Below are 27,392 nucleotides of genomic sequence, written 5' to 3' on the forward strand. Positions count from 1 at the left end.
AAGGTTCTGTGTCAGGACCCGTGTGCTGGGGGAGTTGTGAGGGCAGAGGGAGGGTCCTGTGTCAGGACCTGTGTGCAGGGGGAGGAGTGAGGGCAGAGGGAGGGACCTGTGTCAGGACCTGTGTGCAGGGGGAGGAGTGAGGGCAGAGGGAGGGACCTGTGTCAGGACCTGTGTGCAGGGGGAGGAGTGAGGGCAGAGGGAGGGACCTGTGTCACGACCCGTGTGCATAGGGAGGCATGAGGGCAGAGGGATAGACATGTGTCAGGACCCGTGTGCAGAGGGAGGAATGAGGGCAGAGGGAGGGACCTGCGTCTGGACCCCTGTACAGAGGGAGTAGTGAGGGCAGAGCGACAGACCTGTGTCAGGACCCGTGTGCAGAGGGGGGAGTGAGGGCAGAGGGATGGACATGTGTCAGGACCCATGTGCAGAGAGAGGAGTGAGGGCAGAGGGAGGGACCTTTGTCAGGGCCTAAAGTGCAGCGGGAGAAGTGAGGGCAGAGGGAGGGACCTGTGCCAGGACCCGTGTGCAGAGGGAGGAATGAGGGCAGAGGGAGGGACCTGTGTCAGAGCCCAGAGTGCAGAGGGAGGAGTGAGGGCAGAGGGAGGGACCTGTGTCAGAGCCCAAAGTGCATAAGGAGGAGTTAGGGCAGATGGCAGGACCCTATGTCAGAGCCCAGAGTGAAGAGGGAGGAGTGAGGGCAGAGGGAGGGACCTGTGTCAGAGCCCAGAGTGCAGAGGAAGGAGTGAGGGCAGAGGGAGGGATCTATGTCAGAGCCCAGAGTGCAGAGGGAGGAGTAAGGACAGAGGGAGGGACCTGTTTCAGGACCCGTATTGTTAAAGATTGGAGGGATTTGTTAGCAGGAGCTGAAAGCCATTTTGTATTTTGGCAGCCATTTTAGGTAGCCATGTGCTCGCCATGTGCTGTTTCCCTCTTCAGAGCCTTGCACATGCTCAGAAGGACCTAGCTAGTGGAATGCACCTGCTCCTGTTATAGAACTGTCAGGATATTTTTGCTGCTGTGTGGAGAAGTAACTCTCCTCCCACTTTGTTGAGCAGGCAGATCTTGCATGCCCATATTAGGCATTTCGCATGCTTACATGAGCCAGGACTGCCCCTTGGTCTTATGCTGACTATGTAACCCTATGAAGAAATATGTATATGCCAGCCCACTTTGTTTACTTTTGCTCTAAATTATTAGCAACATATCAAACTAAATTTTGATTTGTTAGGTATATTTATTTTTACCTTCTCTTTTTTCAGTTTATTTTAAAGAAAAAATCACTCGTTGCTATGTCAGAAAAAAACACAACATATATAACAAATATCTACATCAACTTATACACACAATTCACAAAGAAAAACATTGATCAAAAAGACATTAATACATCCACATTCACTGTACACTATACACTAAACTTTCATTATGTACAACCTCGTTTGTGCAAATCTATTTTTCAACATTCCAATTAAAGGAACAATGATGAACAAAGTCAACAGGAGATAACACCACTATCAATTTTTAAATCAACAGTTATTAGTATTTTGAATTGTATCTCCGTTCTGCCGACGCGTTTCGAACACCACACAGCAGTTATGGGTTCTCATCAGGGCCTTGTCACTTCTGTCTTTACTGTGGCTGTGGTAGTCCTAGGTTCGATTTAACGTCTTTAGAGCTGCAATAAACTATGTAAACAAAGGTCCTCCGGGCTCTGAGTCTGTGCGCTCCTTAGTCCCTCATTGCAGCTCTTCCTTACTTTTGGAAGTAAGGAAGAGCTGCAATGAGGCACTAAGGAGTGTAACCACTTAAAGCGACGAGAAAGGAACAACACAGCGCACAGACTCAGAGCCCGGAGGACCTTTGTTTACATAGTAAAACAACGAGAAAGGAACAACGCGGCGCGCAGCCTGAGAGTCCGGAGGACCATTGTTTACAAAGACCGCCCGCGCACAGACACGAGTTTAATGTAATATGCCTCTGATGTGACTGGTTCACCGAAAAAGGTGAGAACTGTTTCTGAAGCATAGGGAGGCGCCCATGACCGGAAAAGACTAGATTAAGATTGCAGCTCTAAAGACGTTAAATCGAACCTAGGACTACCACAGCCACAGTAAAGACAGAAGTGACAAGGCCCTGATGAGAACCCATAACTGCTGTGTGGTGTTCGAAACGCGTCGGCAGAACGGAGATACAATTCAAAATACTAATAACTGTTGATTTAAAAATTGATAGTGGTGTTATCTCCTGTTGACTTTGTTCATCATTGTTCCTTTAATTGGAATGTTGAAAAATAGATTTGCACAAACGAGGTTGTACATAATGAAAGTTTAGTGTATAGTGTACAGTGAATGTGGATGTATTAATGTCTTTTTGATCAATGTTTTTCTTTGTGAATTGTGTGTATAAGTTGATGTAGATATTTGTTATATATGTTGTGTTTTTTTCTGACATAGCAACGAGTGATTTTTTCTTTAAAATAAACTGAAAAAAGAGAAGGTAAAAATAAATATACCTAACAAATCAAAATTTAGTTTGATATGTTGCTAATAATTTAGAGCAAAAGTAAACAAAGTGGGCTGGCATATACATATTTCTTCATATTATATAAGGTTCAGCCATTCCCACATTCTAAGAACCTAACTCCTTTTCTTTAAAAAGACTATGTAACCCTAAGCATATATAAAGTCCCTGTTTTCTGTACTCCTTAGACTGCCTCATTCATTTGCTAAGGCTTCTGTGTGACGTAGTCTCCCTCATCTGAGGTGAATAAATGCATTCTTTTTATATTTCAGCTTCTGTGCCAATTACTTCTTTGTTGGTTTAAAAGGACCAAGTATCAGTGAGACCCCTGAGAAGGTTTCTATTTTCTACAGTATGTAGAGGGAAGAGTGAGGGCAGAGGGAGGGACCTTTGTCAGGGCCTAAAGTGCAGCGGGAGAAGTGAGGGCAGAGGGAGGGACCTGTGCCAGGACCCGTGTGCAGAGGGAGGAATGAGGGCAGAGGGAGGGACCTGTGTCAGAGCCCAGAGTGCAGAGGGAGGAGTGAGGGCAGAGGGAGGGACCTGTGTCAGAGCCCAAAGTGCATAAGGAGGAGTTAGGGCAGATGGCAGGACCCTATGTCAGAGCCCAGAGTGAAGAGGGAGGAGTGAGGGCAGAGGGAGGGACCTGTGTCAGAGCCCAGAGTGCAGAGGAAGGAGTGAGGGCAGAGGGAGGGATCTATTTCAGAGCCCAGAGTGCAGAGGGAGGAGTAAGGACAGAGGGAGGGACCTGTTTCAGGACCCGTATTGTTAAAGATTGGAGGGATTTGTTAGCAGGAGCTGAAAGCCATTTTGTATTTTGGCAGCCATTTTAGGTAGCCATGTGCTCGCCATGTGCTGTTTCCCTCTTCAGAGCCTTGCACATGCTCAGAAGGACCTAGCTAGTGGAATGCACCTGCTCCTGTTATAGAACTGTCAGGATATTTTTGCTGCTGTGTGGAGAAGTAACTCTCCTCCCACTTTGTTGAGCAAGCAGATCTTGCATGCCCATATTAGGCATTTCGCATGCTTACATGAGCCAGGACTGCCCCTTGGTCTTATGCTGACTATGTAACCCTATGAAGAAATATGTATATGCCAGCCCACTTTGTTTACTTTTGCTCTAAATTATTAGCAACATATCAAACTAAATTTTGATTTGTTAGGTATATTTATTTTTACCTTCTCTTTTTTCAGTTTATTTTAAAGAAAAAATCACTCGTTGCTATGTCAGAAAAAAACACAACATATATAACAAATATCTACATCAACTTATACACACAATTCACAAAGAAAAACATTGATCAAAAAGACATTAATACATCCACATTCACTGTACACTATACACTAAACTTTCATTATGTACAACCTCGTTTGTGCAAATCTATTTTTCAACATTCCAATTAAAGGAACAATGATGAACAAAGTCAACAGGAGATAACACCACTATCAATTTTTAAATCAACAGTTATTAGTATTTTGAATTGTATCTCCGTTCTGCCGACGCGTTTCGAACACCACACAGCAGTTATGGGTTCTCATCAGGGCCTTGTCACTTCTGTCTTTACTGTGGCTGTGGTAGTCCTAGGTTCGATTTAACGTCTTTAGAGCTGCAATAAACTATGTAAACAAAGGTCCTCCGGGCTCTGAGTCTGTGCGCTCCTTAGTCCCTCATTGCAGCTCTTCCTTACTTTTGGAAGTAAGGAAGAGCTGCAATGAGGCACTAAGGAGTGTAACCACTTAAAGCGACGAGAAAGGAACAACACAGCGCACAGACTCAGAGCCCGGAGGACCTTTGTTTACATAGTAAAACAACGAGAAAGGAACAACGCGGCGCGCAGCCTGAGAGTCCGGAGGACCATTGTTTACAAAGACCGCCCGCGCACAGACACGAGTTTAATGTAATATGCCTCTGATGTGACTGGTTCACCGAAAAAGGTGAGAACTGTTTCCGAAGCATAGGGAGGCGCCCATGACCGGAAAAGACTAGATTAAGATTGCAGCTCTAAAGACGTTAAATCGAACCTAGGACTACCACAGCCACAGTAAAGACAGAAGTGACAAGGCCCTGATGAGAACCCATAACTGCTGTGTGGTGTTCGAAACGCGTCGGCAGAACGGAGATACAATTCAAAATACTAATAACTGTTGATTTAAAAATTGATAGTGGTGTTATCTCCTGTTGACTTTGTTCATCATTGTTCCTTTAATTGGAATGTTGAAAAATAGATTTGCACAAACGAGGTTGTACATAATGAAAGTTTAGTGTATAGTGTACAGTGAATGTGGATGTATTAATGTCTTTTTGATCAATGTTTTTCTTTGTGAATTGTGTGTATAAGTTGATGTAGATATTTGTTATATATGTTGTGTTTTTTTCTGACATAGCAACGAGTGATTTTTTCTTTAAAATAAACTGAAAAAAGAGAAGGTAAAAATAAATATACCTAACAAATCAAAATTTAGTTTGATATGTTGCTAATAATTTAGAGCAAAAGTAAACAAAGTGGGCTGGCATATACATATTTCTTCATATTATATAAGGTTCAGCCATTCCCACATTCTAAGAACCTAACTCCTTTTCTTTAAAAAGACTATGTAACCCTAAGCATATATAAAGTCCCTGTTTTCTGTACTCCTTAGACTGCCTCATTCATTTGCTAAGGCTTCTGTGTGACGTAGTCTCCCTCATCTGAGGTGAATAAATGCATTCTTTTTATATTTCAGCTTCTGTGCCAATTACTTCTTTGTTGGTTTAAAAGGACCAAGTATCAGTGAGACCCCTGAGAAGGTTTCTATTTTCTACAGTATGTAGAGGGAAGAGTGAGGGCAGAGGGAGGGACCTTTGTCAGGGCCTAAAGTGCAGCGGGAGAAGTGAGGGCAGAGGGAGGGACCTGTGCCAGGACCCGTGTGCAGAGGGAGGAATGAGGGCAGAGGGAGGGACCTGTGTCAGAGCCCAGAGTGCAGAGGGAGGAGTGAGGGCAGAGGGAGGGACCTGTGTCAGAGCCCAAAGTGCATAAGGAGGAGTTAGGGCAGATGGCAGGACCCTATGTCAGAGCCCAGAGTGAAGAGGGAGGAGTGAGGGCAGAGGGAGGGACCTCTGTCAGAGCCCAGAGTGCAGAGGAAGGAGTGAGGGCAGAGGGAGGGATCTATTTCAGAGCCCAGAGTGCAGAGGGAGGAGTAAGGACAGAGGGAGGGACCTGTTTCAGGACCCGTATTGTTAAAGATTGGAGGGATTTGTTAGCAGGAGCTGAAAGCCATTTTGTATTTTGGCAGCCATTTTAGGTAGCCATGTGCTCGCCATGTGCTGTTTCCCTCTTCAGAGCCTTGCACATGCTCAGAAGGACCTAGCTAGTGGAATGCACCTGCTCCTGTTATAGAACTGTCAGGATATTTTTGCTGCTGTGTGGAGAAGTAACTCTCCTCCCACTTTGTTGAGCAAGCAGATCTTGCATGCCCATATTAGGCATTTCGCATGCTTACATGAGCCAGGACTGCCCCTTGGTCTTATGCTGACTATGTAACCCTATGAAGAAATATGTATATGCCAGCCCACTTTGTTTACTTTTGCTCTAAATTATTAGCAACATATCAAACTAAATTTTGATTTGTTAGGTATATTTATTTTTACCTTCTCTTTTTTCAGTTTATTTTAAAGAAAAAATCACTCGTTGCTATGTCAGAAAAAAACACAACATATATAACAAATATCTACATCAACTTATACACACAATTCACAAAGAAAAACATTGATCAAAAAGACATTAATACATCCACATTCACTGTACACTATACACTAAACTTTCATTATGTACAACCTCGTTTGTGCAAATCTATTTTTCAACATTCCAATTAAAGGAACAATGATGAACAAAGTCAACAGGAGATAACACCACTATCAATTTTTAAATCAACAGTTATTAGTATTTTGAATTGTATCTCCGTTCTGCCGACGCGTTTCGAACACCACACAGCAGTTATGGGTTCTCATCAGGGCCTTGTCACTTCTGTCTTTACTGTGGCTGTGGTAGTCCTAGGTTTGATTTAACGTCTTTAGAGCTGCAATAAACTATGTAAACGAAGGTCCTTCGGGCTCTGAGTCTGTGCGCTCCTTAGTGCCTCATTGCAGCTCTTCCTTACTTTTGGAAGTAAGGAAGAGCTGCAATGAGGCACTAAGGAGTGTAACCACTTAAAGCGACGAGAAAGGAACAACACAGCGCACAGACTCAGAGCCCGGAGGACCTTTGTTTACATAGTAAAACAACGAGAAAGGAACAACGCGGCGCGCAGCCTGAGAGTCCGGAGGACCATTGTTTACAAAGACCGCCCGCGCACAGACACGAGTTTAATGTAATATGCCTCTGATGTGACTGGTTCACCGAAAAAGGTGAGAACTGTTTCCGAAGCATAGGGAGGCGCCCATGACCGGAAAAGACTAGATTAAGATTGCAGCTCTAAAGACGTTAAATCGAACCTAGGACTACTACAGCCACAGTAAAGACAGAAGTGACAAGGCCCTGATGAGAACCCATAACTGCTGTGTGGTGTTCGAAACGCGTCGGCAGAACGGAGATACAATTCAAAATACTAATAACTGTTGATTTAAAAATTGATAGTGGTGTTATCTCCTGTTGACTTTGTTCATCATTGTTCCTTTAATTGGAATGTTGAAAAATAGATTTGCACAAACGAGGTTGTACATAATGAAAGTTTAGTGTATAGTGTACAGTGAATGTGGATGTATTAATGTCTTTTTGATCAATGTTTTTCTTTGTGAATTGTGCGTATAAGTTGATGTAGATATTTGTTATATATGTTGTGTTTTTTTCTGACATAGCAACGAGTGATTTTTTCTTTAAAATAAACTGAAAAAAGAGAAGGTAAAAATAAATATACCTAACAAATCAAAATTTAGTTTGATATGTTGCTAATAATTTAGAGCAAAAGTAAACAAAGTGGGCTGGCATATACATATTTCTTCATATTATATAAGGTTCAGCCATTCCCACATTCTAAGAACCTAACTCCTTTTCTTTAAAAAGACTATGTAACCCTAAGCATATATAAAGTCCCTGTTTTCTGTACTCCTTAGACTGCCTCATTCATTTGCTAAGGCTTCTGTGTGACGTAGTCTCCCTCATCTGAGGTGAATAAATGCATTCTTTTTATATTTCAGCTTCTGTGCCAATTACTTCTTTGTTGGTTTAAAAGGACCAAGTATCAGTGAGACCCCTGAGAAGGTTTCTATTTTCTACAGTATGTAGAGGGAAGAGTGAGGGCAGAGGGAGGGACTTGTGTCAGGACTGGTGTGCAGAGGAAGGAGTGAGGGCAGATGGAGGGACATGTGTCAGGACAAGTGTGCAGAGGAAGGAGTGAGGGCAGAATGAGGAGTGAGGAGTGAAGGCAGAGGGAGGGAACTGTGTCAGGACCTGTGTGCAGAGAGAGGAGTGATGGCAGACAGAGGAGTGAGGGAAGAGGGAGGGACATGTGTCAGGACCCGTGTGCAGAGGGAGTAGTGAGGGCAGAGGTATAGACATGTGTCAGGACAAGTGTGCAGAGGAAGGAGTGAGGGCAGAGTGAGGAGTGAAGGCAGAGGGAGGGAACTGTGTCATGACATGTGTGCAGAAAGAGGAGTGATGGCAGACGGTGGAGTGAGGGAAAAGGGAGGGACATGTGTCAGGACCCGTGTGCAGAGGGAGTAGTGAGGGCAGAGGGATAGACATGCGTCAGGACCCGTGTGCAGAGGGAGGGTGAGGGCAGATAGAGGGACCTGTGTCAGGACCCTGTGCAGAGGGAGGAGCGAGGGCAGAGGGAGGGACCTGTGTCAGGACCCCTGTGCAGAGGGAGGAGTGAGGGCAGAGGGAGGGACCTGTGTCCTGACCCTGTGCAGAGGGAGGAGTGAGGGCAGACGTACAGACATGTGTCAGGACTCGTGTACAGAGGGAGGAGTGAGGGCAGCGGGAGGGACCTGTTTCAGAGCCCAGAGTGCAGAGGGAGGAGCGAGGGCAGAGGGAGGGACATGTGTCAGGACCCCATGCAGAGGGAGGAGTGAGGGCAGAGGGAGAGATATGTGTCAGAGCCCAGAGTGCAGAGGGAGGAGTGAGTGCAGGGGGAGGGACCTGTGTCAGGAACCCTGTGCAGTCGGAGGAGTGAGGGCAGAGGGCGGGACCTGTGTCATGACCCGTATGCAGAGGGAGGAGTGAGGGCAGATGGAGGGACCTCTGTCAGGACCTGTGTGCAGAGGGAGAAGTGAGGGCAGATGGAGGGACCTGTGTCAGGACCCCTGTGCAGAGGGAGGACGTGAAGGGCATAGGCACAGAGCTGAGTCAGGGCCACAGTGGCGTAACAGAAGTTAAGGAGGCCCCTCTACAGAGTAGCTGGATGCCCTCCCCATGCTTCTGACCCAGCTCAGGAGCTCTTAATGCCACATAGTGCAAGAGGGACCCCCCTGCACCTCAGGGGCTCCAGGGGCTGTTGTTATGCCACTGCAGGGCCATTGTGGAGAGGAAGGAAGGGGCTGAAGAAGGCAGACCCAAGCAAGAACAGGATTTTTTTCCCTTCTAAAACATAAACCTAAAACACCCAACAGATTAGTTAAAACGTATTTGAGCGCAGCCTAAATCATTTCAGGATAATCATTAGAGCAAACAGAGAGATAATTGCAATGCTGCAAAAGAATCCTGACAAATGTACTCAAATTATTTTTCCTCTTTCATCTCCGGGTTGTTCCAGAGCAGCAAAATGAAAACAAATGTCCGATATCTTTTCTGAGACATGTAGCAGCCCTAGTCATGGTCCAGTGTGCAGGGGAAGGAAGAGGCTGATGAAGCTAGCCCTGGGCATGAACAGGACTTAGAGGGCATATGGGCAACTGAGAGAAGGCATAAAGATGAGGGCGCAGGGGAAAGCAAAGACCACATTACTCAAACTGGCAGCAGAGGGGCAGAGGTGTGCCAGGGCCAAGTAACCAGAGGAAGGAAGAGGCTGATGAAGCTAGCCCTGGATTCAAACAGGACTTAGAGGGCGAGAGAGAGAGAGAGAGACAGAGAGAAAGAGGAGAGAGAGAGAGAGAAAGAGAGAGCACCACAGAGAGAAAGAGAGAGGCAGAAAGAGGGACAGAGAGACAGAGACAGAGAGAGAGACCTCTTTTATACCTTCCAACAAGAACCAAAGATGGCAAGCACCTGTGTGCAAACAAAGGGGCATATATACAAGGCCCTATTGCCATGGGGACATCACTGTGTGTGACGTTTATGTGGCGATAGGGGCTTTGCCTTATTTACAAGGCAGTGTTAAGCCACTTAATGTGGCTTAACGCTGCCTTGTAAATAAGCCCCCTTTCATGCTATTCTTAGCGTGAAAGGGGTGAGCAGTGGGTGTTACAGTGGGTGTTCCACCACAACACCCATTATTTTGACGATGCCCCCTATTTACATAAATAGGAGGCAGCGCCAAAATTAAGACCAGGGAAGCCTTGGTCTTAACTTGGCGAAACAAGGAGAAATGCTTTATTTCTCCCCATTTTAGCTTTTTCCATGTGTGCGGCATTGTGTAGCACACATAGAAAAAGCAAAACACTTTTGGTTGTTTATGTTCAGCCTTGTGCATCACACATAGAAAAAAGTAAAACGCCTTGGAGTATTTATGTTTAGGAAGATGACCCTTTGATGGAGGGAGGTTTCATATGTGAAGAAACTTGCTTGGATTCAATCCTCTCGAAATAACACGTAAACTTCTTCATCAACATGTTTGTAATACTAATAATTGCACTTCACAACATTTATAGTATCCAGGGAAAGCTCGCCTATGTGCTTTTACTAACAGTAACCCGAGTGTCTAAAAATGGCCGCCAAAAATGCGGGAACTCTTCTGCGCATGCGTCTGCCACATCCACGTGGTGTGACGTCGTTTGCTTCTGGTGGGAAATCTTTGCAGCTGCGCACTAATATTAAAGATGACCGCTACACGTCTCACACACTTATGCACCTGCTACTGCTTCATCTAAACTCTGTTCGGTTTGCTTAACTATTAATGATATTGTTAAAATAAAGTAATAAAGTGTAAAGATAAGTGGTATACAGTGCATTAATTTATTTTCGTATTTTAATGTGCCTTTCTTTGGGCCCGATTCACAGAACTAAATTAAGACAAAATCCTAAACTTACTACTTTTGGTATTCACAGAAGTTAGAATTTTGTCTTAAGTTTGTCTTAAGACAAACTTAAGACAGACTTAAGACAGACTTAAGACAGACATAAGTTAGGATTTTGTCTTAAGTCCGTCTTAAATCTGTCTTAAGTCTGTCTTAAGACAAACTTAAGACAAAATCCTAACTTCTGTGAATACCAAAAGTAGTAAGTTTAGGATTTTGTCTTAAGTTAGTTCTGTGAATCGGGCCCTTTGACTTTATCATTAGCTCGTATTTGGGCCTGGAGAATAAATTGTAACGGCATATTGAAACCCACACCGCGCATGTGCCCGGAATCCGAGAGTCCTCAAGCAATGGCATTGAACCTATGCCAGTGACAGTCTTGCCTGCGATGCGCCTGGGAAACTAACCTTGTGAACTCTCCAGAGGAAGAGAAAATATATAATGTTATAAACTGTATATCCTTTGCTACAGTAAGGCTATGTGGAATAAAATTCATGGGAAAGTAAATTATGGGCGTGAACATTGATCTAAATTATTGAATGGAAATGACCTCATACTAGGTGTGATGACCTCTGCTCGCCTTTCTGACCAATCCAATCAAGGGAATACACGAATTTGCAAAACTGGGGGGGTGGTAGACTGTCCTGGAAAATAGTATAACTAAGGTAGGCTTAGTTAGTTAGATTGTCCGACTTGTCTGAGTAGCTGACTTGTCACTGACCCAACGTATGCTATAGGAGATCGAGAGCAGAGGTGCTGGTGGAGCACTCTGTCAGAAGAATCGATAATTGCTGAGGGAGAAGAATCGATAACCCAATCGGGGTCCAACTGTTAGCCGCAGATTGGGGTGTGACGCTGGTGTTGCACATAGCTGAGGGTACCTGTCCTGACCTGCATCTGTCCTGTCCTGGTCCTCACCTGTACTGAGCTGCACCTGTCCTGTCGACACCGGAATTGTCGGGAGCCCAGTTTCTTTGTCCCAGCCCGTGGCCAGGGTTGGTCTTCACACCATTCTAGGTAAATATAAATCTGTGTGGGTATGTCCTTGATCGTTTCCCTTTCTTACCCTTTCCAGGTATCAATGCCCAAAAAGGTAATCTCTTAATATTTCTACATATCATTGCATTAGTTGTTATTTTTCTAATTGAGAAGTCTTTAACTGCGCTTGTATGGACTCTGGATTTAAGAATTTTCCATAGATAAAGGGCCAGATGTAGGTAATTCTATGTTACCGATTCATAAATACCGAATTTTACCGAATCGGTATTTATGAATCGGTAAAATAGAAGGTGGGAGATGTAGGTAAAATTAAATTTTCAATTACCGATTCGGTAACATTCGGTATTTACCGATTCGGTAAATACCGAATCGGTATAGGAATCAATAGGAAATACCGATTCGGTATTTACCGAATCGGTAAATACTGAATCCTGCCAGGGTGCAGGGGGTGTCACTTTGACACCCTCTAGCACCCTGAATACAGGCATATGTGACATGTGGCACACAGACATGCCCTAAGGGCATGTCTGTGTGTCACGTTGCACAGTGTGCATGCACAGATGTGCATGCACACCTGAATTCGGTATTTTACCACCCAATAGGATTGGGTGGTAAAATACCAACTCTTAAGGGCCTGTGGCACTCCTAGGAGTGTCACCTACATCTGGGATTTACCGAATCGGTAAAAATACCGATTCGGTATTTGACAGAATCGGTAAATTTACCGAATCGGTAAATTTACAGATTCTGTAAAATGTTGGCCCCTACATGCCAAATCCTAAATACCGGTCGGTAATGGCCGAATTCGGCCGTTAACGACCGGTATTTCGTGACCTACATCTGGCCCCAAGTGTTTAAACTTTGCTTAGTCTGTGATTTTTAAATGAAAGATAAAGTTATTATTCTACTTATTATGCTAACTCCCTATTCGATCCCTTAGGACTTTAGGTACAGATTACAAGGATTGGTAAGTCAAGGTGCACAGGTATAAGTCCTAAAGTGAATAAAATTCTAATAGGCAAGAGAGTAAAGCAGGGTTACCTGTTCAAAGTGTGTATGTTTATGGGCCCAGGTGAGTATAGTAATTGAGCAGGTGACCCCACGTGCCATCACCTTCCTGCACATAAAAAATCCTTAATTAAAAATGTTTTATTTTGTGACTTCCATGTGTGCTGCATTAAGCAGCACACATAGAAATGACAACATGGAATTTAAGATTGTTTATGTGCAGGAAGGGGGACCTTCCTGTACATAAACAATCCTCCCCTGCACGCAGACACCCTTGCACTATGTAGCAAGGGTGCCTTTGTTTGCGCTACACTGCTAAGTGTAGCGCTAGCCCAGGTGGAAACGCAAAGCTGCACCATATCCGTGTAAATATGGTGCAGCCTTGCGTGTCTGAAGTGGCGGAGTAAGACGATAAGCCATGACGGCTAACGCCTCACTCCGCCACTTCTTTGTAAATATCCCCTAAAGTGTTGAAAGTGTAGCCTGCTCGATGAGTGGTGCCCACTGACCTTTGAAGGTGGTGGGGTGAAACTCCTGAGCAGAATTATAGCACACGAGCACCTTTCCTCAGAGGAGGTGAGGGGGAGGGTTCTCCCTCCAAGAATATTTAGCGAAAAGTAGCAAACATGGTACATTTATTCAGTGTAATTTTAATGTAAACTTCCTAAACAAGCTGTAAGTGGTGAAATAGCACTTGTGAAATATTCCAATCCATTCATGGTCTGGTTTATCAGGAGGTCAAGTGCTGGGGTATGTGAAGAGGCACTTTGAGGTACCTTAAAGTTGTCAGTACTGACTTAATTTAGGAGGGCAGCTAGAGGCAGAGTGTGTGCATTTTAGGGATGCTGAACATTTAATGGGGCAGAGCTGCCTGCACCCCAGATCAATGCAGACAGGTCAAAAGAGCCTTCAAACTCTGCAGACAGCATACAATATGCAATGTATTGACCGTCCAATCTGTAAAAACAAACTGCAATTTGACCCCATCCATAGCCCTCAGAACCGTCTTATGAAAAGCTTTTTCATTAAAGTCTTGAAATGACAAAGCCTGTCCTTCGAACATGATGTTCCTGGAGGCCCCCTGGGGGCACAAGGTGAGGTGAGGCGAAACGAACAGTGTTGGGCTACATTAAAACAATGCTCAAATACCACAACTAGTCCAGCTCATTGTACCTGTGAGTTTGGAGAAGAAGAGACAGTGATGTACTTTATGGGGCTTATTCATGAGCCCTTGCGTCACTTTTACGCCGCCGGTGTGTCATTTTTTGTGATGCACCAGCAGCGTAAAATATGTTGCTTGTTGCACCATATTTACAAAGTGACGCGTCTAGGTAGATGCGTCACTTTGTAAACCCCTGCGCCACAATATACCTGCGCCAGGTATAATGTATGCAGGGGGGGGGCGTTCTGACGCAATTAAGGGTCATGGAAGTGATGCAGTGAAATCTATAAGATTTCACTGCGCAACTTCTAGGACACAAATGCGTCAATATGTTACGCCTGCCTCATGGTAGGCGTAAGACTGACGCAGGCACATTTCACATGGGACATGCCTATGTGTAATGACCTATTGCTAGAGTTGCGTCACTTTTGTGACACACTCCAGCAATGTGCCATTTTCTCCTACATCCTGATCCACCAGCTGGCTAGAAGTTCGCCCATCTCTGTGCAAAGCCCTAAAAATAACGCTTCAAAGTTGTTTGCTCGATCACATTCTAGTCCCCTTCAAAATCAAGCCAATTAGAACAATTTTGAAAATGAAACAATTATGAGAAACCCATGCAAAAAGTTCCATCAAATTTGTTAATGCAGGAACAACAGCACTCTTGCTCAAAGAACAGATTCATTAACCCCTGACACAAATTCAACTCTTTGCATTGGGTTTGCTGTACTATTTTAATGCAAACCCAATGCAAAGTGTTGTGGTGGGATTTGCAATCCATGGTAAAACAGGATTTGAATTGAAGTGCACCCCAAACTAGCACAAAGCTGCGCAATGTGCTGCCCTGCATTGCTTCGGATCAAGGGGGCGTTCCATGGATGGTGAATGGGCATTTCAATGCAAAGCCCCTTTGGTTTTGATGCAAATCCCTATCTACAAAGAATTGTACACCAGGATTTGCACCAAAATCCTGCACCTCCCTGTGGCAGGCTTAAGGGGGAGAAACGTTTTTATTTCTCCTTGCTTTCCCTCTTTACAGGTGTGCTGCATCATACAACACACACATAAAGAGGAAAAAACCTTAAAGGACAGGTTTTGTACTGGAAGGCACCCTTTCGATCACAAAGCCTAGGTTTCCCACAGCTCAGACACCCTTGCACCACTGTCTGCATTGGCACATGGCAGCCAAAAGTGTGTCAGTGCAGAGAGAAAGCAGAACAGCACCACATCTTAGTAGACATGGCTATGTTCTACTCTCTCCCATTCACTCAACTCAATGCAGCAACTTTACTTCCTGATGTATTTGTGTGCATACTAGGCCTGGGCCATGAACTTTGCTCTGTTCACAGAGTTTGCAGAGTTTTCCACACTTTTTGTTCCCAAAAACTCCGCTCCACAAAGCATAGCAGAATTTTTTTCTCACTCGTGCTCGCCAACGTTAAGTTGGCAAGCATGAGTGAGGAAAATCCAAAGCTAGACCTCCACACAGCAACATTTCTCAACGTGGGCAGTCACAGATGTTTGTGACCACTCGCGTTGAGAAACTTTCCGCATGCATTGAGGAAGCTGCCGCTCGAGTTGAACATATACTTGAGTGGCAGAAAGACGCAGCATCCTCTTGCACCATGCATGCTATCTTTCACGCTGATTTTCCAGTGCGGTACAAACACCCAGCACTAAGAATAAGAGCACACGGCGCGACCTACATCACTCCACTGCTTGTGGAACTCTGCATAGTGGGGTGCAGTTTTTCGGTCATACACGGAACTCTGCAAACTCCGCCCAGGACTATACAAATCCGGGCCTTAGTCTTAACAATAAATCCATCCATTAATTTGCTAACAAAGTAGCCCCCAACAACAGAGAAAAAAAATCTCCCAGTGATTTCCTAACCCCGACCCTGATTTCTCATGGAATTCAACGAAAGTAAAAAGAAATGCCCCAAAAATATAAACAGATGGTAATGCCCACTTGATGTTGTTTAGGAAATGATCCAAACCCTCTTCAGTAGACAAAAACAACATCATTAAATTGTAAATTAGAACACAGCAATTGAAACTCAACACCTATCTTTTACTTCTAAAGAGGAAAGCACAGACATTCTCACATTCTTATCAGCAAAAATCTATCACAGCAATGGTGGCTCAGCTAAATTACCAGTGCCTCGGTAAAAAGTCATTCATCATCAAATAGTAAACAATTTCTGAATCCGTTTTCCACCAGTTTGCAAAGTACTGCTGCATAGCATTGTTTATTTTGTGATATTCAATTTGAACTAACAGCTTTTCTCAAAATCATGTCAGATCAGATCAGATCAAAAGACTTTATTCGGTTATATTTCATAAATAACCATAAAAGTACATCAAAACACATCAAATATTACATCGTCATACTAAATATTATAAAGTCAGTAAACACAGTATTTAACATGGGCCAGAATTTAATATAATGAATTTCATATAATCATTGTCTTACGTAAAAAAAAAATACTTTTAAGAAATGCCGAGACAGATGCCACGGAGAAAATATCATCCAAAAATTGTATAGCTAAAAAAGCTGGACGGCACTGTCTCATATTCATATATTTTAAAATAGGCATAATCCATCTTTTCCTAGAGATAACATAAAATCTACAAAAAAATAAAATATGGATATCCGATTGTGTGGATACGTTGTCACACGGACATTTACAAATTTCCTTTGACCAATCGTTTAGAACAGGAAAGCTCAGCAGTCTAAACAATATCCCAAATCTAAATCTGGTCAGCAAAAACCTTTCTTGGTCTTTCATTTGGAGGTTTAAATAAGGCTGAATAGCTTTTCTCAAAATCATGTCACATTATGAACACCTCCCTTTAGGAAAGAGTCTTCCTTCATGCCCCAACAACTGGCCAAATTCCTACTGATATTAAAAAGTGGAATGCTGAACCAAACATTCTGAGGAATTATAAAAGGGACAAAGTACCCCTGCCATGTATTATAAGGAAATTGCAAGTCACTGAGGAGTTCCATATCCATATAGAGGATCGATGCCAAAGGCTGAATCCTTTATAAACTTATGGCACTCCAAGTTGACTTGCAATATCCTTATCATAAATGCCAGGATGTACTTTAGACCATATAATACATGGTCCCACCATCACCTTTCCCACAAACCACTGAAAACCTTGGTGCGTAGCTCTTTCATATGAAAGAAGGCTCATGTTTGCAAACAAGAAGAATACAAATAAAACCTCTTGTGCAAAATGTAATACATCAAAAACCTGTTAGATATTTGTTGCAAATATATGGTCGAAACAGTTAAATACAATACAGTTTTTAGTAAAAAAAAAAAGCTGCAGTAACTCAGAATCTGTTGAAACATATAGAAAAAGTCAAACTTTTTTCTATCTAAGGAGTGCAATAAATTATCATGTTCTTTCTGCTAGTTAATGTAAGCATGCAAAAATAGAGCAGAAGAAAGAAAAGCAACATTTCATTTTCCGTGCTTTAAACAGCTGCACTGTGACCTGTCCTGCCTTTCATCTTGGCTGCTTGCTCTGGAAGTAGGCATTGTGACGTCAGAACTCAACTTTTTTTATTATCAGTGACTGAGGGCCCGATTCACAGAACTAACTTAAGACAAAATCCTAAATTTACTACTTTTGGTATTCACAGAAGTTAGGATTTTGTCTTAAGTTTGTCTTCAGACAGACTTAAGACAGACTTAAGACAGACTTAAGACAAAATGCTAACTTAAGTCTGTTTTAAGTCTGTCTTAAGACAAACTTAAGACAAAATCCTAAACTTACTACTTTTGGTATTCACAGAAGTTAGGATTGTGTCTTAAGTTTGTCTTAAGACAGACTTAAGACAAGATGCTAACTTAAGTCTGTCTTAAGTCTGTCTTCAGACAAACTTAAGACAAAATCCTAACTTCTGTGAATACCAAAAGTAGTAAGTTTAGGATTTTGTCTTAAGTTAGTTCTGTGAATCTGGCCCTGAGTGCGTCACAAGTCGCCCATTGTAAAGAAATTAGAGACTGGTGTTTATACAGTGACTACAGATTCCCATGAATTATAGAACAATGATAGTAAATCTGGAAACCTCTGGAAAGCCATTCAGGCTATTCAATTTTTCATGGTTCATAACAAATGTACATTTGTTGGCAAACTGTTAGTGTGATTTTTATAAATGTTGCAGCACTGAAACTGCTGCTACTAAATATTTGGATGAAAGTCCTCACATGTTGGATAATGAAAACGTCCCCTTTCTTGTTTTCTAGGGGCCCAATTCACAGAATGAACTTAAGACTCAATCCTAAACTTACTACTATTTTGGTATTCACAGAATGCACTTACTACTTTTGGCATTCACAGAATGAACTTACTACTTTTGGTATTCACAGAAGTTAGGATTTTGTCTTAAGTCTGTCTTAAGTCTGTCTTAAGTCTGTTTTAAGACAAACTTAAGACAAAATCCTAACTTCTGTGAATACCAAAAGTAGTAAGTTCATTCTGTGAATGGCAAAAGTAGTAAGTGCATTCTTTGAATACCAAAATAGTAGTAAGTTTAGGATTGAGTCTTAAGTTCATTCTGTGAATCGGGCCCTAGATCTCTTAGTGCCCTTTGACCCAATTGTTCATTTGAGGCTCTGTGGGATCCTCAAAGCTGGCATGGGTTTTAGAATCATGGCTTTAAGGTGGTTCATCTGATAAATCAAGGACAGTAACCAGTGCTGAGAAAGGAGAATCCCAGTTCATATAGTAAAACAATAAAAGTCAGAATTGTACAAGACCCATTGTGGCACAACTATTAATCAGTTGTGTCCATGGAGTCATTGAGAGTCATGGTGGAGAAGCGCAGTGTGTCCTTCCACCAACATGAGGGCGCCATCATGACTTTCACGTGTACCTGGAATTAACCTCCTTTCCTACATCCTCTCCAATAGCCCCACCAAATGAACATTAACAAATGGATTCCTTAACATTTCTGAAGCTAACCTCCCAAAAAATGGACTCGTCCTCACTAAACAAGAACATTATAAATTTTTTATTGTTTATTCATTTGCTGGATCGGAAACAGTTGTCTATTGATCAGTACAAAAATAAAACAAGTATAAAAATACATTAAAAATGTAAAAAACACATAAAAAAAGTTAGTTAAATCAGGACAACTTTAAAATACATTTTACTCTCATCATAATAAATTTGTGATATAATATACGGCAAATGTGCAGTATATATTCATGGTTTTAACACATTGCCCATTAATGATCAGGCCGATTGTAAACATTTTCAAATGACAAATACTATAAATGGACTGGTTTCAGGCTTACAGATTCTCAATGCTAACTGATGCTATTTCCAAGCAGCCGCAGAGTAGCTTCACCCATTTAATTCTAAGCCTATGGTAAGATGTATAAAAAAATAAAATGTGACCTTCATTTTCCTCTTGACACATACAAACTGGGCATCAGTTTACATCTTGACCTATGGACAACCACCACCTACCCGTAAAAGGCACTGTTTGTAAATTCCCCAATCTAAACTTTTTGTAAAGAAGTTCAGATGGAAAAGGTTGTATACGGTCCAGGTATTGTTTGAATTGTTAGTCCCATTTGGTTCATAAAAATGCTTCTGATAATAGGAGAGGGTTTCTGCAATCTTTCCAAAAAGTACTGCCAAAATCTCTCCTTAACAACATGTTGAGCTCTTGCCGTTAGAAGATTTACATGTACCCAAATTCAGCCAATTCTAGATCCATTGATTTTCTCTTTACATATCTCAACCACGGTATTTTACTCATAAGCAGTTTCACATTGATGTCACGGCGGCCGTCTCTATATGGCACAAGCTCTTTCATTGACCATATGGGAATCCAGGATTGGACTCAATTTCACGTGCCTAGTTATAGACTTCATAGCTAGATCAAGTCTCACCAGGAGTAATGGGGTACTCTGGGGGAGTTTCAGCGGGGATCTAATAAAGACATTCTCAGCTTTTTCTACAGTATTTACAGCGCAATGGCCCCAGAGCTCGGAGCCATATGTTGATGCACTTGCAGCATAGGCTCTATAGATCTCAAGAGCTGGTGACACAGGGGAGTTTGCAACTCATAGAACATATTACATTTTGTAGGCGCATTAGGTTAAAACAATTCTTCGCAGACAGACCTATCAGGGATATTTGAAACCATTACCCCAATGACCCCCCATCCTCCTTCCTCCCCAGCGACTTCCATGCCTCCTGAAATACTAACTTTCGAATGTCTTGTACTTCATAAAATCACGTATATATAATCCCAATTTTAATTCGTCCCATACAGTTTACCACTCAAAGAAAAAACTGTCCTCAACAACCTTCGGGGTAACCCCAACATCATTATAAAACCAGCTGACAAGGATGGCAGTATCGTTATCATGGATACTGATAAATATGACACAGAGATCATGAGGCAACTGTCCAACACTACTAGCTATCGGGCACTCCTCTCCTATCCACTACACAACATCCGTGGCCTTATACAAAACGTCACCAACCAAGCTTTACTCCTGCACATCATCTTCAAGAAGAAACACAAATTCCTCGACAATCCACACCCCCGGACACCAATGATAAATTCCTCCCCAAAATTCACAAAAACACGACCAATCTCCAAAGCAGTTCGATTGTTTTGGGCTTCGGCTCCATCCTGGAGCCTATTGGCAAATTCATGGACACCATCCTGAAATAATTTCTCCCCCATACCAAAACTTTCAGACGCGACAGTACCAACCTCATTAACCTAATTGAGGATAGACCATTCAATATTGAAACAGATCTGATGGTGGGATTGGATATTAAGTTCAATTACACCACCATTCTCCAGGATGAGAGCCTACAGATAATTCAAAGTCTACTCGACCAACGCCCAAAACCTACCCACATCCCCACTGAATTCATAAAAGACTTACTTCACAGTGCCCTAAATAAAAACTACTTCCTGTACAAGGATACATTCTACATACAGATTAAGGGAGTATCTATGGGTGTTTGTTTTGCCCCTAACTTCGCTATCCTTTATGTCCACAACTTCGAGACCACACACATCCTTACTCCGTCAAACCTCTTCCTTAATCAAATTGACTTCTGGCGCTGGTATATAGACGATATCTTGCTACTCTGGCATGCCACTGCAGAAAATGTATCATCCCTTACCCATTGGCTCAACAATTTCCAGCCTCATCTAAAATTCACCTTAAAGTCCAGGTCTAATTATTTACCATTCTTGGACCTCACCCATGCAAAGGAGGGTAGCATCAGGACATCGCTTTTCAGAAAACCCACGGAACGTAACACACTCTTACTCTACTTGAGCTACCACCACAGGGGTCTCCTTGATGGTCTCCCATATGGTAAGTTTCTTCGGATTTGGAAAAAAGAATATTTCAGGGGAGCAGCCATACTGTCCAACAAACTATTTACCCATGGCTAGCCTAAATGTTTAATTTCCAGAGCCTGCAAATGAACTTGATATTGCCACAGAGATACTCTGCTTCCTCCCAGTCAAAGATGGACCAATACATGCATTCCCTTCGTCTTCACCTTCAACCCTTGCAGCAACAAAGTCAGTAAAATCATTAAACGGAACTGGAATGTCCTTCGGACACAACCACCATTTCAGAAATCCCCACTGTTCTCCTAAAAGAGAGGCAACAACCTATCTGACCAACTAGTGCAGGAGGTCACTTGGCCAAAAAAAGAACCCAAATATAAGCCCCATTACCTCCACCTGGGGACTTCCACCGACATTAGGCCACTACAAGTGTCAGAACTATGTTGTCTGTGCCCTGACTATCAACACGAAAGAGTTCAGGGACAAGAATCACATGTACCCTCTACAACAGTTTTCCAATTGCCACACAACTAATGTAATGTATGCCATCCATTGCCCGTGTGACCTACTGTATATTGGTCAAAGCACTCAAATGGTTAAGCAACGCATCATACAACACAAGAGCAGCATTAAATGTCAAATCGAGACTGCTCTCCTAGTCTACCATTACATGGAGAAAAAACACTCCGAAACTGATATGACTTGGCAGGTCATCAATTGAACGCTACCTCTTTGCGGGTGGCAGCCTACAACTACTCCTCAACAAGAAAGAATGCTCGTAGATCGCACGTTGTGACACTGTCAACCAGGGGTTGAACACATTAGACAAATGGAATGCCACCATTGATGTCCATTAACCTCGGTGGCTAATCATGCAGGGCCCGATTCACAGAATTAACTTAAGACAAAATCCTAAACCTACTACCTTTGGTATTCACAGAATGCACTTACTACTTTTGGTAGTCACAGAATGGATTTACGACTACTAACTTTACGTCCGCACTCTGGCTGGAAATTCCATCCCGGAGGCGGAGCATCCGTCTTGGAGGCGGCGCTTGCTGCCCGAAAGGCGGAGCTTCTGGCTTGGAGGAGGAGCTTCCGGCTCAGAGGTGGGGATTTAGCCATGGCTGAAATCTCCACCTCTGGGCCGGAAGCTCTGCCTCCGGGCCGCAAGCTTCGCCTCCAATCCAGAAGCTCCGCCTCCGGGCCGGAAGCTCCACCTATAGGCCGGAATTTCCGGCCCGAGTGCGGACGTAAAGTTAGTAGTCGTAAATCCATTCTGTGAATACCAAAACTAGTAAGTGCATTCTGTGAATACAAAAAGTAGTAAGTTTAGGACTTTGTCTTAAGTTAGTTCTGTTAATCGGGCCCTCAGATCCTTGTATCCCTCCAGCTGCCCCCATCTATCCCTTCGCAATGGTTTCTTTACCCCATTAGGGTTGTTCCCCCGTGGTTTTCCACTCCCTGTGACCCCAGGCTCAGGACACTATTTTTACCCCTCCTGCCCCGCCCTGCCCCCCCCCCCCACATTGCCGGTCCTCCTCGCAAGGACTGACAAAGTGAAACTCCAGCAATGGACGCCCGTGATACAGCTGGGTCCTCGCGCATTGCCAACAGCATATTTGGCACTCCTCTGCTCTTTGCAGCATTCTGCAATCCGAAAGGGACTCAGCACAAATTTGAGAAGGTAAAACTTCAGCAGGACTTACTTGGGACTGTATCCACCTTTTACTCCATTGTGGTCGGCCTGAACAGTTGAAATTGACCAGTCCAGCGCGACCAGATCTCCCATGTTTGTGGTTTGTGTGATTCGGCACTACATCCATTTTATTCTTTAAAAATTCATAACACTGGTTCTACTGATTGGTTTTCTCTTGTTTTATTTAATACATTTTTCTCCATTTTTCTAAACTAGTGTGGCATCCTTTTATGGTGTGTTTTCACTGTGTTACTGTTTCAACTAAGTGTTCCACAAATACATTGCCTCTAAGTTTAGCCACGGTACCAGGGGGTTGAGCACAGGTTAATTTGGGGTTTACTTGTGCCTTATCCTGACAAGGATTGTGGTTGCTGCTGCTTGACCAGGGCTCACACCCAGTCAACTAGTAACCCAATTACTCACATGGCCTTTAATTAATAGGGGAAAATGGTAAATCACCAATCCATTACAATTTTGTCCCCAGACCAGGAACTCCTGCAAAGAAATGTGGGTTAAAAATATGTATACTGTTGCACAATATACAAGTCATGAATTTCAATGTAAATATTCGCAGCAATTCGTGATTAGAATGTTTTATATATTTATTACCATAATTAAATTAAATGAAATCTCAGAATTGACCCTCTGTAAGACTAAATTTTCAGATATACTTATTAGGGTTGTAATACAGATCCTGTTACAAAAACATCAATACATAACACTGAACATCATGTTCATCCAGCTGGAACGTGGCATTGTGTAAACAGTGATCTGTCGAAAATTTGTCAATGCAGCGTTTTGGTGGTGTTGATCTATATCCGCCACTTTCCTCAGGGCTAGTGATTTTCAAAGATTAATGAAGACAAAACTCCAATGACTTTTCCCATGCAAGATTTACAACAGCTGAAAGGGATAAGCACGCTGCTAGCAATAGAATAAACGTTCCAGTAGTTGCTTCACCTCTCTAAAACATACTTCACAGATGCCAGTCTAAACCAGAGAATCTTCAAACATCATTGTAACTTACAAAGACTCCAGGCATAGCAAAACGCCCATCATGTATAATCAATTCTGCAGGCTGTTTATAAATTCTTCATATTAAATCAGGACACCACTTCATTCTAACCAGGTAGTTCCTGTGTGCCCTGGAGTATGTACGAATGAATCAAAAAACCATAACGTCAGACTAATGGTAACCATAAGCACATTATGCTGGTATTATGCATAACCAGAATACAAGGTTTCACCCTCCAGACTAATGGCACAAGTAGCCCAGTCGTAGGATCCTAAGACAAATGATAGACACAACCGCAATAGCACCTATTAACATCAGACCAATAGTACCAATCAATCAGTACTTGTTCAGTGCGACTACTTACCTGTGAGGTCTCAAGGTATGTATGACGTTTCAACGCATGCTTTTAGTACTCATGCCGTTACGACGCAAGTTTTACAATGCAAGTCGTTACAACGACTTGCGTTGGGGGGCGCTGGATAGTGAATAGTTTAATTTACTATTCCAACTCCAGTCCCCGTGGATAGTAGGGAAGGTGTTGGATAGTAAATTAAAACTATTCCCTATCCTAGAGCGCCCCCCCCGCGCAAGTCGTTGTAAAAGTTGCGTTGTAATGGTTGCATCGTAAAGGTACTTCATTGTAAAAGTTGCGTTGAAAAGGATGTTCCCGGGTCTCAAGGCGTGGAGGGGTGCAGGTCTGACTGGGTGCAGCAGTTCAGCTGAAGAGCCAAGCATTAAGATCCTTCCTGAATTGGGTCTGTGATGGGGATAGCCTGAGGTGGAGAGGCAGGGTGTTCCAGGTTTTAGCGGTGAGGTAGGAAAAGGATCTTCTTCCCGTCCTGGTCTTGCAGATCCGAAGTACAGTGGCAAGGGCCAGTTGGGCAGAGCGGAGGTGTCTGGTGGGTATGTGAAATGAAAGGAAGTGGTTCAGGCATCCTGCTCCGTTGTCGTGGAGGGCTTTATAGGCATGTGTGAGGAGCTTTAAGGTGTTTTTGTTGCTGGAAGCCAGTGGAGGTCTCGTAGATGTTCAGAGATGTGGCTGCAGCAGGAGATGTTGAGGACCATTCCGGCAGTGGTAAACTGAATGTTCTGTAGTTTGCTGAGGAGTTTCTGGGTGAATTGCAGTAGTTGCACCTGCTCCAGACAAGTATGTAGGCAACCGTCTTTCTGGTCTCAGTGGGGATCCATCTGAAGGTCTTTTGAGCAGGCAAATAGTGTGAAAGCATGACGAGGAGAAGGCGTTGATCTGGTAATTCATAGTGAGTGAGAAATCCAGTATGATGCTGAGGTTTTGTGCATGGTCCATGGATGTGGGGGGGTTCCTAACACAAAGGGCCATAAGGAGTGTTTCCAAGCAGAGTGTTGGGCCCCAGCATGAGGACTTCGGTCTTGTCTGAGTTTAGCTTGAGGCAGCTGTCTCTCATCCAGGTGGCGATGGCCTTAATCCCGTCATGGAAGTTGTTGCTGGCGATTGTGGGCTCGTTGTTGAGGGAGAGCATCAGTTGGTTTTCATGTGCATAGAAGACAATGTTGACTCAGTGGTTCGTGAGTACGGCAGCGTGCGGGGCCATGTCGACGTTGAAGAGGGCGGTGCTCACGGAAGAGCCATGGGGGATTCCACAGCCAAGCTCTGTGGGTTCTGAGAGGAACAGTGGTAGTCTGACTCACTGTGTTCTACTGGTGGTGAATTTAACGGATCCAATCCAGGACTTTGTCGTGGATGGCGGTGTCGTGGAGTCTCGTGCTTAGGGTGCGGTAGGAGACGGTGTCGAAAGCGGAGGAGAGGTTGATGAGAGGTCCAGGAGGATGAGGACTGCTTTTTCTCCTTGGTTGAGGAGGGAGAGGATGTCACCGGTGGCGGCAACGAGGGCGGTCTCTGTGCTGCAGTTGCTTCGGAAGCCAGATTGACAGGAGTCCAGGACATGGTTGGCTTTGATGAACACTGAGATTTGGGCGTTGATGGCCTTCTCGATGAATTTGGCTGGGAAGGGGACCGATAACCACAATATCAGGTATCATCCTCAAACCAATGATATCCATAACCACTACAGCATTTATCAACCTCAGACTAATGATACCTATAACCAGAGGCCAATGATACTCATTGCCACAATACCAGGTTTCACCCCCAGGCGAATGATACTCTTAACCCCTGCATCAATGATGTCCAATGAGACTAATGATGCCACAACCATAATACCAGCTGTGTCCCTGGACCAACGATACATAGTATAAAGTATCACCCTGAGACCAATGACACCCAAAACCACAATAACTCTTTCACCTTAAGACCAATTGTACCCATAACAACATTACCAACTAAGACCCTGGACCAACCATAACCACAATACCAGGTATCTTCCTTAGACCAATGATACCCAAAATACAATAGCACCTCTTACTCTCTGACTAATGATACCCATAACCACAATACAAGGTATCACCCTGAGACTAATGATACCCATAACCACAATACCAGGTATCACCCTGAGACTAATGATATCCAAAACCACAATAGCACCTATCATCTTCAGACCAATAATACCTATAACCAAAGTTCCAAGTATTACTCCGAGGCCAATGATACTCATAATCGCAGTACCTGGTTTCACCACCAGGCGAATGATACCCATAACCCCATTACTGAGACCAATGATGCCATAACCATAGCACCAGCTGTCACCCTGAGACCAATGATACCCAAAATCATAATAGCACTTACCGTCCTCAGACCAGTGGTACCCATAACCACAGTACCACCTGTGACCCTGGACCAACGATACTCTTAGCCACAATATCAATTATCAACCTGAGACCAATGACACCCAAAACCACAGTACCAGCTGTCACCCTGAGACCAATGATACCCAAAACCACAAAAGCACCTACCACTCTCAGACCAGTGATGCAATAACCTGCATCACCTTGAGATAAATTATAGACAAAACCACAATAGCACCTACCACACTCAGACCAATGATGTCATAACCACATTACTAGGTATTACCCTGAGATATATAATGGTTCTCATCCTACCCGAATGAAAGATCTAATCTAATCAAAATAAGCAAGTCCACACCAACAGTAACATCAGCCACCGAAGGAGTCCTCTAAGGATCAATCCTATCCCCTTTCCTCTTCAACCTCTACCTGGAACCTCTTCAACAGATCCGGAAGAAATAAGCTAAAATTGCCTACCATTTATATGCAGGTGACACCCAAATCTGAATCAAAATCACCTCATTCAGAGACATCCAACAGCTCAACAACACTTTCTCCCTGATACACACCTGGCTAAACAACAACCACCTAAAATTGAACCCCAATAAAACGGAACTCCTCATCCAGCTTACAAACAATCCCAACCCCATTCTCTACAGGCTTGACAATCTGACAGCACTAAACTGTAAACTATCAACATCTGACGCCGTCAAATCACTTGGGATTACTCTAGACAAAAGCCTGAATATGAAAGAACATTTCAACACCA

This window comes from Lissotriton helveticus, chromosome 1_1 (genome assembly GCF_964261635.1).
Source record: "Lissotriton helveticus chromosome 1_1, aLisHel1.1, whole genome shotgun sequence".
Taxonomy (NCBI): Eukaryota; Metazoa; Chordata; class Amphibia; order Caudata; family Salamandridae; genus Lissotriton; species Lissotriton helveticus.